The 18,071-nt window shown below is 40.5% G+C and overlaps 1 long non-coding RNA gene across 1 annotated transcript in view; it reads right to left on the bottom strand.

Annotated features, from left to right (window-relative positions):
- Nucleotides 1-299: 299 nt before the first annotated feature.
- LOC113875277 overlaps nucleotides 300-18,071 on the bottom strand; it is a 90,720-nt gene continuing 72,948 nt past the window's right edge. Inside the window, exon 3 of the long non-coding RNA XR_003506219.1 lies at nucleotides 300-622. This is a non-coding gene — a long non-coding RNA (uncharacterized LOC113875277). The remainder of the gene's footprint in view (nucleotides 623-18,071) is intronic.

Genomic DNA, 18,071 nt, shown 5'->3' with positions numbered 1-18,071 from the left:
TATTTAGTGGTAGCTCAGTGGTAAAGAATCCGCCTGCCAATGCAGGAGATGCAGGTTCAATCCCTGGCTCAGGAAGATCCCTGGAGAAGGAAATGGAAGCCCATTCCAGTATTCTTGCCTGGGAAATCCATGGACAGAGGAGCCTAGTGGGCTACAGTCCAAGGGGTCACAGAGATTGGACCTAGCTGAGTACACACAAATACAAATGTTTAGTATGCCCGTTTTCTCCCACTACACATTATCATAAATCTGAGGTTACTGGAATTATCTATTGCTGTATAACAAAATAGCCCCCAAAATTACTGACTTAAAACAACATTTACTATCTCATGGTTTCCACAGCTCAGGAATCCAGGTGTAGCTTGGCTGAGTTCTAAGCCTGTGGTCTCTTAGGAGGCTGTAGTTGAGGTGTCCGTTGGGGTTACTGTGGTCTTGAAGCTGGGCTAAGGAAGAATTTGCTTCCAAGTTCTCTCCGTGGCTTTTGGCAGGATTCAGTTTCTCCCAGGGGTTGCACTGACGACCTCAGCTCCTTGATGGCAGTGGGCCAGAGGCCACCCTCAGTTCCAGGCCACCCGGGCCTCTCCATAGGGCAGCTCACAACTTGACAACTGTCTTCATTGAACTGAACAAGTCAGAAAGCAAGAGAAGGCATGCTAATGAGACAGTCATAGATTTTTGTAACCAACCACATCTTGAACGGGACAGCTCAGTACTTTAGAAGCAAGTCGCTAGTTCTAGCCCAGACTTCACAGGGAGTGGATTATCCAAGGGCGTGGCATCTCAAGGTGGAAATCGTGTGAGACCACGTTCCATGTCTGTCCAGACCACTACACTCTCTGAAATCAGCGTTCTTACTCTCAGGGTTCAGGTTTTGCATGTTGGCAATTCCTCATATTAGGGATGCAGACAGACTTAACTTGGCACAGGTGGCGGTGGACAGAGGGCATGAGGAGGCGGGGGAGTTAAGAGCCAGCCACAGAGAGACCACAGGAAACGTGTGGATGTCAGGGCAAAGAGGTTGAGTGGGAAGATGAGTGTGAACTGCTTCACTGGAATGGAAAGATCACTGGAGAAAAATGAGGCTGTAGAATTTTCTGAAGTAGGAGAAAATTTTAGAACCAGTCAGCAACCAGTCACTACTTTCCCTTGTACATATCAGGCCCAGCTCAGTGAGAAATTAAGTAATAGCTTTTTCATTTGCAGAGAAAATTATTTCAGATGGATTTTAACAGATAGCATTTGATAGAGATAGATTTGATGTGAATTCATTCTGTATTTGAACATAAATTTTCCCAATGATTCTGCACTACTCTCTATAGCTGAGCACACCCCAAATCCCATGAGAACTTAGATCTTATCCAGTCCTCTAGAGCAAAGTTCAGCAAAACTATGGGAACCAAAGCTGGCCAGCTGCCTGTTGGTTTATAATCCAAGAGGTAAGAATTTTTTTTTTTTTTACATTCTGAAATAGTTACATTTTAAATGGTTATACAAGTACCTACATAATAGCCTTAATTTTTAACTCCTGACTGGCAAAGCCTAAAATATTTATTATAAGAAAATGTGTACCAATTCTTGCTCTAGAGTTCCACAAAGCTTCAGACCCAGCACAAAGAGGGGTCAAAAAGAGATGAGTTATATTGTTGTTTTAGAAAGAACAGGAGGAAAGTTCTTGTTTTCAAGAGAAGGGAGGGAAGGAGAAAAGGAAGATTCTTATAGCTCACAGCATCTACAGCCTTCATGCCACCCCAGCCCACCTCCACCTGTACTGATGCCGTAAATACCCAAGCTGACGAGGGAAACACCATCCAAGACTGGCTGTCTTTCAGCCATCAAAACCTCTTAGACCAAAAGGTACTGAAATATCCTTAGGTTAAAAGGAAAGATAATGTTAGGACCTAACCAAAAAGGAAAAACAGAAACATCACTTCAAAAACACTAATGAGAAAAGATACATGTATCCCAGTGTTCACAGCAGAATGATTTACAACAGCCAAGACATGGAAGCAATCTAAATGTCCATCAGCAGATGAATGGATAAAGTGGATGTGGCATGTATGTAATGGAATACTACTTGATCATAGAAAAGAATGGAATTTTGCCATTCGCAACAACATGGATGGAATTGGAGGGCTTTATACTAAGTGAAATAAATCAGAGAAATACTGTATGATGTTGTTTATATGTGGAATCTAAAAAGTAAAACAAATTAGTGAATATAGCATAAAATAAGCAAACTCAACAGATATAGAGAACAAATTAAGTGTTATTGGAGGTGGTGGGGGCAATATACCAGGGATGAGGGAGTGAAGGGTACAAACCATTGGGTATAAGACAGGCTGTATTGAACAGCATGGTGAATGTAGCTAATATTTTGTAATAACTGAAAATGTAGTGTAACTTTTAAAATGTATCAAATAATTTTTTTAAATGTGTCCCCATTATCTGGAAACTATTGTGGTAGTGGCTTAAAGGGAAAAGAAGAAGTTCTCAATAAAAACCCTTACTTAGTCCAAGAAATGTAGAAGAGAGGGATGGAAAAGAAACAGTTTAAAAAAGAAGAACCAAGGGGCCTAGAACTTTACACAAGGGGATGTAAACAAGAAGACTGCATATATATACAGTTTTTTTTTTGAAGGAGAACATAACATATCTTCAGGAAGCGAGAACAATATGTGAAAGTTTCCCCAAAAGTGTTGTCTAAGTAACATGCTATTGAAACTAGAAAAGAATCAGTCTAAAACCCCTTGAGATTTAAAACCTATGGCAAAATTATGAATCCATTGTCATGAAGGGAGTGAACAGAATCACAAAAACCACATGTTTCTGTCCATAATAATAAATATCTCTAACAAGAGTAGAGAAGACTGCGGTGGAAGAAGTGTCTGACTTGGACTGAACTTTCTCAACCTTTGAGGCCAGTGTTTCTAATTGCTGTCATACCACTTCCTTCTTCTGTCAGAGAACAGCTTGAAGATATCTATTTTTAACATCTCACAATGTTCCCTGGAATTGAGTTGCAACAGATGAAGGTATTGATGAGCATGGGATGGCAGTTGCTTAAGAAGGTAAAATTATGCTTATCAGTTGATCCGGTCATTCTACTCCCAGATATTTACACAAGAAATATGGAAGCATGTGTCCATATGAAGACTTCTATACAAGTGTTTACAGCTGCTATTTGGAATAGCTGAAAGCTGGAAACAATCCAATGTTCTTCAACAGATGGACGAATAAACAAATTGTGGTATATCTATACAATTGGATATTACCTGAGGATTAAAAGAAATACTCTATGGGTATGTACTATGACATTTATGAATCTCATAATAATTATACTGAGTGAAAGTGATAAATCAGACCAAAAATATATATATGCTGTATTACTCCATTTATATGAAAGTATATGAAATGTAAACTGATAATAGAGATCATATTGGTTATTTGGAGAGGTGGATAAGAAGGAAGAAATTAAAATGAGACATGAAGAAATAGGTGACTGATGAATTTGTTCATTATATTGTGTGTAGTGATGGCTTCAGGAATGCATATATACATCAAAATTTATCAAGTTGTGCACATTAAATGGGTAGCTTAATTTATGTCAATTACACCCTTGCAGGTCAGGAAGCAACAGTTAGAACTGGACATGGAACAACAGACTGGATCCAAATAGGAAAAGGAGTACATCAAGGCTATATATTGTCACCCTGCTTATTTAACTTATATGCAGAGTACATCATGAGAAACGCTGGACTGGAAGAAACACAAGCTGGAATCAAGATTCCCGGGAGAAATATCAATAACCTCAGATATGCAGATGACACCACCCTTATGGCAGAAAGTGAAGAGGAACTATAAAGTCTCTTGATGAAAGTTAAAGAGGAGAGTGAAAAAGTTGGCTTAAAGCTCAACATTCGGAAAACGAAGATCATGGCATCTGGTCCCAACACTTCATGGGAAATAGATGGGGAAACAGTGGAAACAGTGTCAGACTTTATTTTTGGGGGCTCCAAAATCACTGCAGATGGTGACTGCAGCCATGAAATTAAAAGATGCTTACTCCTTGGAAGGAAAGTTATGACCAACCTAGATAGCATATTCAAAAGCAGAGATATTACTTTGCCAACAACAGTTCGTCTAGTCGAGGCTATGGTTTTTCCAGTGGTCATGTATGGATGTGAGAGTTGGACTGTGAAGAAGGCTGAGCGCCAAAGAATTGATGCTTTTGAACTGTGGTGTTGGAGAAGACTTGAGATTCCCTTGGACTGCAAGGAGATCCAACCAGTCCATTCTGAAGGAGATCAGCCCTGGGATTTCTTTGGAAGGAATGATGCTGAAGCTGAAACTCCAGTACTTTGGCCACCTCATGCAAAGAGTTGACTCATTGGAAAAGACTCTGATGCTGGGAGGGATTGGGGGCAGGAGGAGAAGGGGACGATAGAGGATGAGATGGCTGGATGGCATCACTGACTCGATGGACGTGAGTCTGAGTGAACTCCGGGAGTTGGTGATGGACAGGGAGGCCTGGCCTGCTGTGATTCATGGGGTCGCAAAGAGTCGGACACGACTGAGCAACTGAAGTGAACTAAGCTGGTTTAAAAAAAAAAAAAAAGCCTTGTTCAAAAATTCAATATTGTTAAAATGCCAGTTCTTCCCAACTTTATCTATCAGTTCAGTACAGTTCAGTTGCTCAGTCATGTCTGACTTTTTTCAGTCTCATGGACTGCAGCATGCCAGGCCTCCCTGTCCTTTACAAACTCTGAGAGTCTACTCAAACTCATGTCCATTGAGTCGGTGATGCCATCCAACCATCTCATCCTCTGTCATCTCCTTCTCCCCCCACCTTCAATCTTTCCTAGCATCAGCACTTTTTTTCAATGAGTCAGTTCTTTGCATCAGGTGACCAAAGTTTTGGACTTTCAGTTTCAATATCAGTCCTTCCAATGAATATTCAGGACTGATTTCCTTTAGGATGGAATGGTTGGATCTCTTTGCAGTCCAAGGGACTCTCAAGAGTCCTCCAATACCACGGTTTAAAAGCATCAATTTTTTGTCACTCAGCTTTCTTTATAGTCCAACTCTCACATCCACACATGACTACTGGAAAAACCATAGCTTTGACTAGATGGACCTTTGTTGGCAAAGTAGCATCTCCGTTTTTTAATAAGCTGTCTAGTTTGCTCATAGCTTTTCCTCTAAGGAGTAAGCGTCTTTTAATTTCATGGCTGCAGTCACCATTTGCAGTGATCGTGGAGCCTCCTAAAATAATATTTGTCACTGTTTCCCCATCTATTTACCATGAAGTGATGGGACCAGATGGTAGGATCTTTGTTTTCTGAATGTTGAGTTTTAAGCCAACTTTTTCACTCTCCTCTTTCACTTTCATCAAGAGGCTCTTTAGTTCCTCCTCTTCATTTCCTGCCATAAGTGTGGTGTCATCTGCATATCTGAGGTTATTGATATTTCTCCCAGCAATCTTGATTCCAGCTTGTGCTTTATCCAGTCCAGCATTTCTCTTGATGTACTCTGCATGTAAATTAAATAAGCAGGGTGACAATATACAGCCTTGACATACTCCTTTCTTGATTTGGAACCAGTCTGTTGTTCCATGTCCAGTTCTAACTGTTGCTTCTTGAACTGCATACAGATTTCTCAGGAGGCAGGTCAGGTGGCATGATATTCCCACCTCTTGAAGAATTTTCCAAAGTTTGTTGTGATCCACACAGTCAAAGGTTTGGCATAGTCAATAAAGCAGAAATAGATGTTTTTCTAGAACTCTCTTGATTTTTTGATGATCCAGTTGATGTTGGCAATTTGATCTCTGGTTCCTCTGCCTCTTCTAAATCCAGCTTGAGCATCTGGAAGTTCATGGTTCATATACTGTTGAAGCCTGGCTTGGAGAATTTTGAGCATTACTTTGCTAATGTGTGAGATGAGTGCAATAGTGTGGTAGTTTGAGCATTCTTTGGCATTGCCTTTCTTTGGGATTGGAATGAAAACTGACTTTTTCCGGTCCTGTGGCCACTGCTGAGTTTTCCAAATTTGCTGGCATATTGAGTGCAGCACTTTCACAGCATCATCTTTTAGGATTTGAAAGAGCTCAAATGGAGCTCCATCACCTTCATGAACTTTGTTGGTAGTGATGCTTCCTGAGGCCTACTTCACTTTGCATTCCAAGATGTCTGGCTCCAGCTGAGTGATCACACCATCGTGGTTATCTGGATCATGCAGATGTTATTTTTTATAGTTCTTCTGTGTATTCTTGCCACCTCTTCTTAATATCTTCTGCTTTTGTTAGGTCCATACCATTTCTGTGCTTTATTGTGCCCATCTTTGCATGAAAAGTTCCCTTGGTATCTTGAATTTTCTTGAAGAGATCGCTAGTCTTTCCCAGTCTATTGTTTTCCTCAATTTCTTTACATTGATCACTGAGGAAGGCTTTCTTATCTCTCCTTGCTATTCTTTTGTATAGCTTTCCTTTTTTCCCTTGCCTTTCGCTTCTCTTCTTTTCATAGCCGTTTGTAAGGCCTCCTCAGACAACCATTTGCCTTTTTGCATTTCTTTTTCTTGGGAATGGTCTTGGTCACGGCCTTCTGTACAATGACACGAACTTTCATCCATAGTTCTCCAGGCACTCTGTCTATCAGATCTAATCCCTTGAATCTATTTGTCACTTTTAGGTCATGCCTGAATGGTCTAGTGGTTTTCCCTGCTTTCTTCCATTTAAGTCTGAATTTGGCAATAAGGAGTTCATGATCTGAGCCACAGTCAGCTCCCTGTCTTGTTTTTGCTGACTATAGTTTCTCCATCTTTGGTTGCAAAGAATATAATCAATCTGATTTTGGTATTGAGTATCTGGTCAAGTCCATGCGTAGTCTTCTCTTGTGTTGTTGGAAGAGGGTGTTTGCTAGATTTAACATAATCCTAGCACATCATTTTATAAATACAGACAAATGGATTCTAAAGTTTATATACAAAAAAAAGCGAAACCATTTTTTCTAGAATCTCTGTGTGTGTGTTAGTTGCTTAGTCATGTCCAACTCTTTGTGACCCCATGGACTGTAGTTCACCAGGCTCCTCTGTCCATGGAATTCTCCAGGCATGTATACTGGAGTGGGTTGCCATTCCCTTCTCCAGGGGATCTTCTCAACCCAGGGACTGAACCCAGGTCTCCCACATTGCAGGCAGAACCTTTACCATCTGAGACAACAGGAAGCCCAATGTCAATTCTTCCCAACTTTATATATATATATATATAGTTTTAACATAATGCCAGCACACTATTTTGTAGATCAGTTTAGTTCAGTCGCTCAGTCGTGTCTGAATCTTTCCGACCCCATGGATACAGACAAACTGATTCTGAGGTTTATATATGTTAAAAATTTTTTTTCTAGAGTTCATATATGTGTGTTAATATACGATAGTTGTTTTTCTCTTTCTGACTTACTTCACTCTAGGTTCATCCACCTCACTAGAACTTACTCAGTTTTGATGAAGCTACTTGCAGGGAAAGAATGGAGGCTCAGCTGTAAAGAATGCACTTGTGGACCCAGTGGGGGAAGGAGAGAGTGGGATGAGTGGAGAAAATAGTATCAGGGTATATATATATAACCATGTGTAAAATACATAGCTGGTGAGAAGTTGCTCTATAACCAAGGGAGCACATACTGGTACTCTGGGGGGATCTAGAGGGGTGGGCTAAAGGGAGGGGAAAGAGGCTCGAGAGGAAGGGGATATATGTATAATTATGACTGATTCATGTCATTGTATGGAATAAATGAGTACAACATTGTAAAGCAATTTTCCTCCAACTAAAAAAAATAAATAGAAAAAAAAATTAAGAGTATGTACCCAGAAAATAAAAAGAAAACAAAAGACTCAGAATAGCCAACATAATGCTGAAAATAAAAAACAAATTTGGAGGACTGACAGCAGTGAGCTTCAAAACTTACTATAAACCTACAATAATCAAGGCAGCATAGTATTAGAAAAAGAATAGACACATAGTTCAGTGGGACAGAGAGAAAGCCCAGAAATAGAGTCACACAACTATAGTCAACTGATCCTTGACAAAAGAGCAAAGCCGATTTAATCACAAGAAGATAGAAGATAGTCTTGTAAACAAATGTGCTTGGAGACATTTTGACTTGCATAAGAAAAAATGTATTTAAACACAGACTTTACACTTTTAAAAAAACTAACTCAAAATGAATCACAGACCTAAAAGAAAACTTTGAAAGTATAACATAGGAGAAAATCTTAAATTTGGTAATAAGGTTTAGATACAGCACCAAAAGCACAATTCATAAAAGAAATGATTGATTAGTTGGTCTTTATTAAGTTAAAACCTTCTGCTTTGAAAAAGAGACTGTTTTGCAAATGAAAAGACAAATCACAGATTGGGAGAAAATCTTTGTAAAACACAGATCTGACAAAAGAACTGGTATCCAAAATATACAAAGAACTCTTAAAACTCAACAACAAAAGAAAAAGCCCAAGTAAAAATGGGGAAAAGATATGAACAGACACTTTCCTAGAAAAGATACACAGGTGGATAATAAGCATATGAAAGATGTTCAACATCATTTGTCATTAGGGAACTGCAAATTAAAGCAACAAGATACCATTATACTATTAGAATGGCTAAGATTCAAAACTGAAAACACCAAGTGCTAGTGCGGATGTGGAGAAACAGGAACACTCCCTCATTGCTGACCGGAATGCAAAATAGCGCAGCTATTTTAGAAGACAATTTGGCAGTTTCTTACACAGCTAAGCATATTTTACCACATGACAGATAATTGCACTCGTAGGTATTTATTCAATTGAGTTGAAAACGTTTGTTCATCAAAATATGCACATGAATGCTTATAACAGCTATATTTTGATTATTCACCCCAAACTGCAAGAAACTGAGCTGTCCTTTCATGGGTGAATAAATACATCGTGAAGGTGACAGCTGTTCTGTCGTGTCAGACTCTGCAACCCACTAGGCTCCTCCGTCCATGAGATTTCCCAGGCAAGAATAATGGAGTGGGGAGCCATTCCTTTCTTCAGGGGATCTTCCTCACCCAGGAATCAAACCTGAGCCTCCTGCATTGAAAGCAGATTCTTTACCATCTGAGCCATCAAAGAAGCCGAATAAATCGTGGTACATCCAAACAATGGAATATTTTCAGTGATTAAAAGAAATGAGCTTCCAAGCCACATAAAGCTATGGAGGAAACTTAAATGTATATTCTTTGGTGAAAAAAAGCCATTCTGACAAGGCTACCTTCTGTATGATTCCAGTTATATGTCATTCTGGGAAAGGTAAAATAATAAAGATACTAGGAAGGTTAGTGATTGCCAGGAGTTTGGAGGGGAGGTGAAAGGAATGAATAGATGTAGCACAGGGGATTGGTGGTAAAAATATTCAGTATGATTGTGTGATGGTGGATACATGACACTACATATTTGTAAAAACCCATAGAACTTTATGGCACAAAGAGTCAACCTTAATGTATAAAAATTTGAAACAATAATTTAGAATCTCAGAGGGTCCCAGGAATGAATGCAGACTGCAATGAGATTCTCACTATATAGTGAAACAACCTTGTGGAAGGGAATGGGGGGAAGGTGCTGAACTAAGTCATTTTGGAAATGGAATCCGTAAGACTAAAAGCAAAAGGAGCTGCACATAAGCTCTGTACTCATTGACAAAGTTGTTTCTGACAGGGGTGTGTGTGTTAAGTCGTTTCAGTCATGTCTGACTCTTTGCCACTTCATGGACTGTAGCCCACCAGGCTCCTTTGTCTAGGGGATTCTCCAGGCGAGAATATGGAGTGGGTTGCTGTGCCCTCCTCCAGGGACTCTTCCAGACCCAGGGATTGAACTCACACCGCCTACCTCTCCTGCACTGGCATACAGATCCTTTACCACTAGTGCCAGCTGGGAAGCCCTTCTGATGGGGGTCTAGGTTAACAATTCTGACAGCGGTGTACATGTGCATTGGAATTGAACAATTCATTAAGTGGATGGGGAATTTGGGAGGCAGGTTTCTTGACGCTGTTGTGGGAACTTACATAAACAAGCGGAGAAGAATAGAATGATCCATATGGTAACGGATCAGAGTTAGAGATACCAGTAAGAGGTCATGTTTATCTTAAAATAGATAGAGATGGTTACATAGAGAAATATTTATAGATATGTGTATATACACAGGTTAATATAAAATACAGATACTCCTTTGCCCTGTCAACTTAGGGGGTTCAGATGCAATGATACCCTAGTAATGATAAATCCATCTAGTACCCAGATTTTAGTTTCTAATACCATATTCCAGTTAAAGTAACCTCTTAAAACAAAGGCTGATTCTTGGACTAGAGGAAGAAATAAAGATGAGCCTGGAGCGTCTTGTATTGCCAGAAAATAAGGACATGGTAAAAGAAAAACAAACAACAAAAATTAAAAAAAAAATAAACCCCAAACACATTGATAGATACATGTCAAGGGGGCACAGGATTTAACTTAAAGAGCACACAATGGTCAAAGCTGAAACAAATTGAGTTAAAAAATAAAGTAGTATTGGATTATAACCCAAAGTATAAAATAAATATCCACAAGGACATACTGATATAAATAAATATTGGGTAAGTTAATAAATGGAGAAGAGCCAAATTGGCCAGGCAGAAAGATTCCAAATAAATTATGTAGTTACTTCGTTCTCAAGGAGGGAGATAATAAACCCCCAGTCCTTAAGTGAAGGCTACACATTCCCTTCCAAAGAGGACACTATAGAAAGAAATGGACAGAGTAATGGAAGTAAATGGACAGAGTTTACAGTAGAGAAACCTCATAAGCACTAACTGAACCAGGTGACCAAGATGAACACCAACAACAATAGATCATGTTGATTGCATGTATCCTTGATATGATGTGATTAAAATGAGATTTTAAATTTTTATTTTTTTATTTTATATACCTCGACAGCCTATTAAAAAGAAGAGACATTACTTTGCCAACAAAGGTCCATCTAGTCAAAGCTTTTGTTTTTCCAGTAGTCACATATGGATGTGAGAATTGAACTATAAAGAAAGTTGAGGTCCAAAGAATTGATGTTTTAGAACTATGGTGTTGGAGAAAACTCTTGAGAGTGCCTTGGACTGCAAGGAGATCAAGCCAGTCAATTCTAAAGGAAATCAGTCCTGAATATTCATTGGAAGGACTGATGCTGAAGCTGAAACTCCAATACTTTGGCCACCTGATGTGAAGAACTGACTCATTAGAAAAGATCCTGATGCTGGGAAAGATTGAAAGGGAGAAGAAGGGGATGACAGAAGAGGAAATGGTCGGATGGCATCACAGACTGGATGGACATGAGTTTGAGCCAGTTCCCAGAGTTGGTGATGGACAGGGAAGCCTGGCCTGTTGCAGTCCATGGGGTCGCAAAGAGTCGAACACGACTGAGCAACTGAACTAAATTAAACATGAGATTTTACCTCTGTGATCTTCTTTCTCCAAGTCTATGACCCCAGTCTAACCACAAAAAAACATCGGACAAGTTCCAGTCAAGGGACATCCAACAATATACTTTACCAGTATTCCTCAAAAGTGTTAAGGGTTTTAACACTTTAACAAAAACAAGTAAAAGTCTGAAAAGAACTGTCAAATCAAGAGAAGTCTAGGGAGACATGACAATCAAATGTAACATGGAATCCTGAATGGGATTCTGCAATAGAAAAAAGATTGCCGGGTAAAATCAAGGGAGATCTGAGTAAACTGTGGACTTTAGTTAATAATAATAATAATAATAATGTATCACTGCTGCTGCTGCTGTTAAGTTACTTCAGTCGTGTCCGACTCTGTGCGACCCCATAGACGGCAGCCCACCAGGCTCCCCCGTCCCTGGGATTCTCCAGGCAAGAACACTGGAGTGGGTTGCCATTTCCTTCTCCAATGCTTGAAAGTGAAAAGTGAAAATGAAGTCACTCAGTCGTGTCCGACTCTTTGCGACCCCATGGACTGCAGCCTACCAGGCTCCTCCATCCGTGGGATTTGCCAGGCAAGAGTACTGCAGTGGGGTGCCATCGCCTTCTCCTGCTGCTGCTGCTAAGTTGCTTCAGTCATGTCCGACTCTGTGCGACCCCATAGACGGCAGCCCACCAGGCTCCCCCATCCTTGGGATTCTCCAGACAAGAACACTGGAGTGGGTTGCCATAGCCTTCTCCTAATGTATCACTATTGGTTCATAAATTGTCCAAATACTCCCAGTGGCTCAGCAGTAAAGAATCCACCTGCAATGCGGGAGACACAGGGTCCATCCCTTGCTTGGGAGGATCCCCTGGAGAAGAAAATGCAACCCACACCAGTATTCTTGTCGAGAAAATCCTATGGACAGAGAAGCCTGGTAGACTAGAGTCCGTGGGGTCACAAAAGAGTCAGATGTGACTTAGGGACTAAACAACAATGGACTTTAGCTAACAATAGTAATGTATCACTATTGGCTTATTAATTGTGCAGACATCCAACGCCTAATGTGAGATATTACCAATAGGGAAAATTGTGTGTTAATATGGGAAAACCTATACTATCTGCTGATTTTTTCCTGTAAATCTGAAACTGTAATAAAAACAAGGCCTATTGATTAAAAAACAGAGTGACATGACTTGTGAAATTCAGGAGACGGCCCAGCCTCCAGGTACCTCACACTCCTAAGACCAAGATCGTTCTGTCACACACCCTTGCCTTTTGCCATTAGTGACTGATGTGAACTATTTCAGTTATGGCCAGTGCTATCTAGAATGAGCTGGAAACCTCATCACATAAGTCACTCTGTATCTTCTTACAAGTTGGGCCAATTCTGTACCTCCTGCCCACATCTCTGAATGGTTAACAACTGCTCATGGGCAGAAGGGGGATGGGGGAGGGGAGGAGATAGTCTTACCCCCAACAGAGTTTATGGAAGCTCAGGAACATATCCCATATACAACTTAAGCCTCATGTTTATGTCTGGGAATATATTAAATGCCATCTGCCTAACCATTTGCCATGTTATAAATTAAGGCGACATCAACAATGCTACAATGCCAAGGAGCACTCTGCTGCCTTCCAGTTTGATATTAAATGGGTTTTGTTACCAAACTCTCCTTACAAACAAGAAAAGAACAGTTGTAAGCCTTCTGGAGGAGCAGATGGTCCCGGAGGCTTCCCAACGCTGGCTTGCTGTGAAAGTTACAGGGTTTACATTTTCTTTTCTCTAAAGAGTTGTCTGAGTTATGGCTGCTATGCGGGAGAGCGAACATTGGGTGGGGGTGTTTAAACCATGGCCCTGCCACTTTCTTGCTGTGTGAACTTTGGTAGGTTACTTAACGTCTTGGAATCTCAGTTTTGTCACCTGTAAAATGGGGGTAACAACATCAACCTCAAGATATAAATGAGAAAACTCAGGGTTCCTCTAACTGCCCTTGAGTTCCAAGGAGGAATATATTTTCCCCTTGACCTAATGCACATACACACTCACACACATAATTGAAACAAAGCTTTCATTAGCAAAGCTAATCCTTGCAACACATGATATACTTCACACTGCTATGTTCAAAATGGATAACTAACAAGGACCTATTGTATAGCACATGGAACTCTCCTCAATTTGTATGGCAGCCTGGATGGGAGGTGGGTCTGGGGGAGAATGGATACATGTATATGTTGGCTGAGCCCCTTCACTGTTCACCAGAAACTACCACAACATTGTTAATCAGCTATACACCAATGCAAAATCAAAAGTTTAAAGTTTGAAAAAAAAGGAAAAAACATAAAGATTCTTTATTCATTTATTTATGTATTTATTTTTGAAACATAAAAAACACACACTGCATATGTATTGAAAATAAAGTTAGCAGGGAGAAAAGAAGCCAGACTTTTCTTGCAAAGTCAGTTTGATTTACGAGGTTGCTTTGACCAAGAGGACTGACTTGACTAATTAGATTGTACCATGTACACATAAATTAAACGTATTCATAAATTAAATGAGTAAAATCAAGATAGTGTATTTAAATACAGGAAAAAGTGCTTGACAGGTGAAAGTTATGCAGTGAATGCTAGCAGATAATATGGTGATCACTGGCATTATTATTGATCATGGCAAAGTGATGTGAAGAGGTAGAATATAAAACCATATCAATCTGTTCCCACAAATCCAGTCAGTAGGCTAGTTCTTTCCTAATCTCGAATTCTATCTACTAACAAAAGCAGTAGCATTTTAGTCTTTCCAGTGTCCAGCCCAGTACAGTGATAGAAACTCCAGTGCTTACTCCCGGAGGAGACTCTCCCCTCTTTCAGCTCCCGCAAGGAGCTGCCTCCCACAAGGTCAGCTTCTCTCTCTTCCTCACTTTCCTGCTATTTCAGAGTCCCCAGCAGGACTAACCCCCCATGTCCATGACAATGACCTGCTCTGCTCATGAATGCACCCTGTATTAGAGTGTTTCCTTCCCCATCTCTCTTCCTTCCTCCCCTACCAGTGCTTCTTGGGATCACCTTCAAAAAAAAAAAAACTACTTACTTGCACTCACACTCTTGTCTCAGGGTCTACTTCTGGGAGAACGCATCCTCAGGCAGTCCCCTGCACATAATCCATCCTTAAAGTGCCTGTGAAATCAGCCTCAGGACAGATAGAGGGGTAATAGGACAGGTGGCTCAGTGGTAAAGAATCCTCCTGCCAATGCAAGAGACACAGGAGATGCAGCTTTGATCCCTAGGTTATGAAGATCCCCTGGAGGAGGAAATGGCAACCCACTCCAGTATTCTTGCCTGGAGAATCCCATGGACAGAGGAGCCTAGCGGGCTGCAGTTCTTGGGGTCACAAAGAGTCGGACACGACTTGGCACACACCCATGATAACGGCTATGGACATCACTCAATGTGTGGCAAATTATAAATTATTAAAGTAAAAACTAGGAATGTTCAGGCCTGCTCACTGTTCTGTTTAGGACCTATAGACTTACCGAAGCTACGTTCACTCATGCTGGCTCCGGTCCTTGCTGGGAACAAGTAAAGATGGTGCACCAGTCCTCGCCTTGAGCAGAGGCCAACCTTGAGGACTTAGCTGCTTTTCCCCTTTGTCATTTCCTCTTTGCATGGATGAAACCTCTGACCCTACATGGGTCTGAGTGGTGAAAGGCTTCTTCCAATAATGCACGACATCTATCTCTCCATCTTTTTTTTTGTTGTTTCTTTGCCAACTAAAGTGCTCTGATCTCAAACATGGTGAAAAAATTATTTGCCTATCTTTCTTAAAACATATCTAATACCCTCCAGGTTTAGAAGTGCTAAACCACCCCTTGTATAACTCACTGGAGTGCCCACAAAACTACATTTTCTTCAGACAAAACATATCTTTTATTGGGCTTGTGTCTGTGATAATGATGCAGGTGAATTTTATCATTCCTTTCACCCTACTGGTAATGAACAAATTCACTGCGTATTACTTTGGACTTGATCTCTGGCAAAACACTACTGGAACAAACAATTTGATTTGTCAACACCTTTACAAGGGCTCCTCAATCAATGTCACAAATCCAAATTTAAACAGCAAAGTACATTTGACTGCAAGACCCTAGACTGATTAGAGCTCCGAGTTCAGAGAATTGCTCCAGACAGGGCAGCAATCAGATTATTAACTCCACTTGAAAATACTCTCTGCTGCCCGGGATTAGCATGCATATTTTGATATAGATCGATAAGCAATCTCCTTTCTATAAGAAATGCCTGCAACATTCATTTGGCTGATCAAAGGCAGATATCAGCTGGCTGTGACAGCTAGCTATTGTTTCCCCGCTTTCTTTACAGAAGAGCCTCTATTAAAAAAATTCTCTGGCTCTTTTTCGGCTAATAGTGGAAGCCAACAGAGAGTCACAAAATCCCATCTCCTTCTCGATACTGAAACACAATTAGTGCAGCAGGGACTTGAGTCCTTTCTGTGCTAACTTAACCCATTTCCACTGTGTTCACTGACAAGAAATGGCAAGTTTCTTCTCCTCCCCTCCGTCCCCCATTCCCTTCCACTCTGACATTGTTCATGGCTGTAGTGGTCCCAGTGGTCTGGGACTGTTAGAAGGATGGGCCCCATCCTTTGGCATCTAGTTGCTTCCTTGATGAGGTCAAAGTTCATATGTGAAAACTCTGATACCGTATTAAATGAGTTAGCTCAGCTTTAGATTCTGGTTGTGGACACAGAATTGATTCATTGCTTTAAAAGCTGTTATTCAGTCCCTTAACCTTTATCTCTCTCCCACTTCTTTTCTAAAATATCATTTTCTTGTTGGAAATAATTTTTATTTGCATTCTCTGCCTGTTTTCTCCACCTCAAACTCTTTTCCCCTCACCTACAGCTTTCTTGTACTACTAGCTCACTAACGAAAACCTAACTTACACATCAGTTGTTCCCTTCTGTCTGAAGATCCCAATAAATAAAAGCAAGATACAGTCCCTCTCAAGACAGATGGCTAAGGGACAAATGTGGGTTACAGAATAGTTTGCACAGTGTTATTTAGTTTTTATTTAAAAAACAAAAGTATGCTTGTGTTTATATGTGCCTATATACATACATTCACTACATGTATATGTTTGCTATGTATATGCATACAAACACACCTATATAAACATACACGCACACAAACACACATATACGAGAAATTCTACAGTCATTGGTTATAGAAGGATGATTAATGGAGAGCTTATGTTCTGCTTCTCTGTTTCTGTTCTCTTAGGATTTTTAAGCTTTTGTGTTATAATTCAGGAAATGAATGACCTTAAGAATGTGAATCAGAAATGTCTCGCATATTCTTACTATGTATATGCTCTGATTTGTTTCTAAACTTTTTGCCATGAGATGTCAAAATGTTTCTCTTGGAAGTCCCTGAAAGCGCTTTTTGATGGCTAGCTCTCAGCGAGCACATCACCGGGCTTGTGTCAATAATATGGCAACTGCTAGGTGTATTTGGAGAAGGGAATGGCAGACCACTTCAGTATTCTTGCCGTGAGAACCCCATGAACAGCATGAAAAGGCAAAAAGATATGACACTGAAAGATGAACTCCCCAGGTTGGTAGTTCCCCAATATGCTCCTGGAGAAGAGTGGAGAATTAACTCCAGAAAGAATGAAGACATGGAGCCAAAGCAAAAACAGTGCCCAATTGTAATGTGACTAATGGAAGTAAAATCCAGTGCTATAAAGAACAAAATTGCATAGGAATCTGGAATGTTAGGTCCATGAATCAAGGTAAATTAGAAGTGGTCAAACAGGAGATGGCAAGAGTGAACAATGACATTTTAGGAATCAGTGAACTACAATGGACCGGAATGGGCAAATTTAACTCAGATGACCATTATATCTACTATTGTGGGCAAGAATCCCTTAGAAGAAATGGAGTAGCCATCATGGTCAACAAAAGAGACCAAAATGCAGTATTTGAGTGCAATCTCAAAAATGACAGAATGATCTCTGTTCATTTCCAAGGCAAACCAATCAATATCACAATAATCCAAGACTATGCCCCAACCACTAATGCCGAAGAAGCTTAAGTTGAATGGTTCTATGATGACCTACAAGACCTTGTAGAACTAACACCAAAAAAAGATATCCTTTTCATCACAGGGGACTGGAATGCAAAAGTAGGAAGTCAAGAAATACCTGGAGCAACAGATAAGTTTGGCCTTAGAGTACAAAATGAAGCAGGGCAAAGGCTAACAACACACTGGTCATAGCAAACACCCTTGTCCAACAACACAAGAGATGACTCTACACATGGACATCACCAGATGGTCAATATTGAAATCAGATCAATTATATTCTTCACAAACAAAGATGCAGAAGCTCTGCTGCTGCTGCATCACTTCAGTCATGTCCGACTCTGTGCGACCCCATAGACGGCAGCCAACCAAGCTTCCCCTCCTTGGGATTCTCCAGGCAAGAACACTGGAGTGGGTTGCCATTTCCTTCTCCAATGCAGGAAAGTGAAAAGTGAAAGTGAAGTCACTCACTCGTGTTCGACTCTAGCGACCCCATGAACTGCAGCCTACCAGGGTCCTCCG

Source organism: Bos indicus x Bos taurus, chromosome 18, assembly GCF_003369695.1.
Source record: "Bos indicus x Bos taurus breed Angus x Brahman F1 hybrid chromosome 18, Bos_hybrid_MaternalHap_v2.0, whole genome shotgun sequence".
Lineage (NCBI taxonomy): Eukaryota > Metazoa > Chordata > Mammalia > Artiodactyla > Bovidae > Bos > Bos indicus x Bos taurus.
The sequence above is the reverse complement of the archived record's forward strand: the minus strand, read 5'-3'. Positions and strand labels throughout refer to the sequence as shown.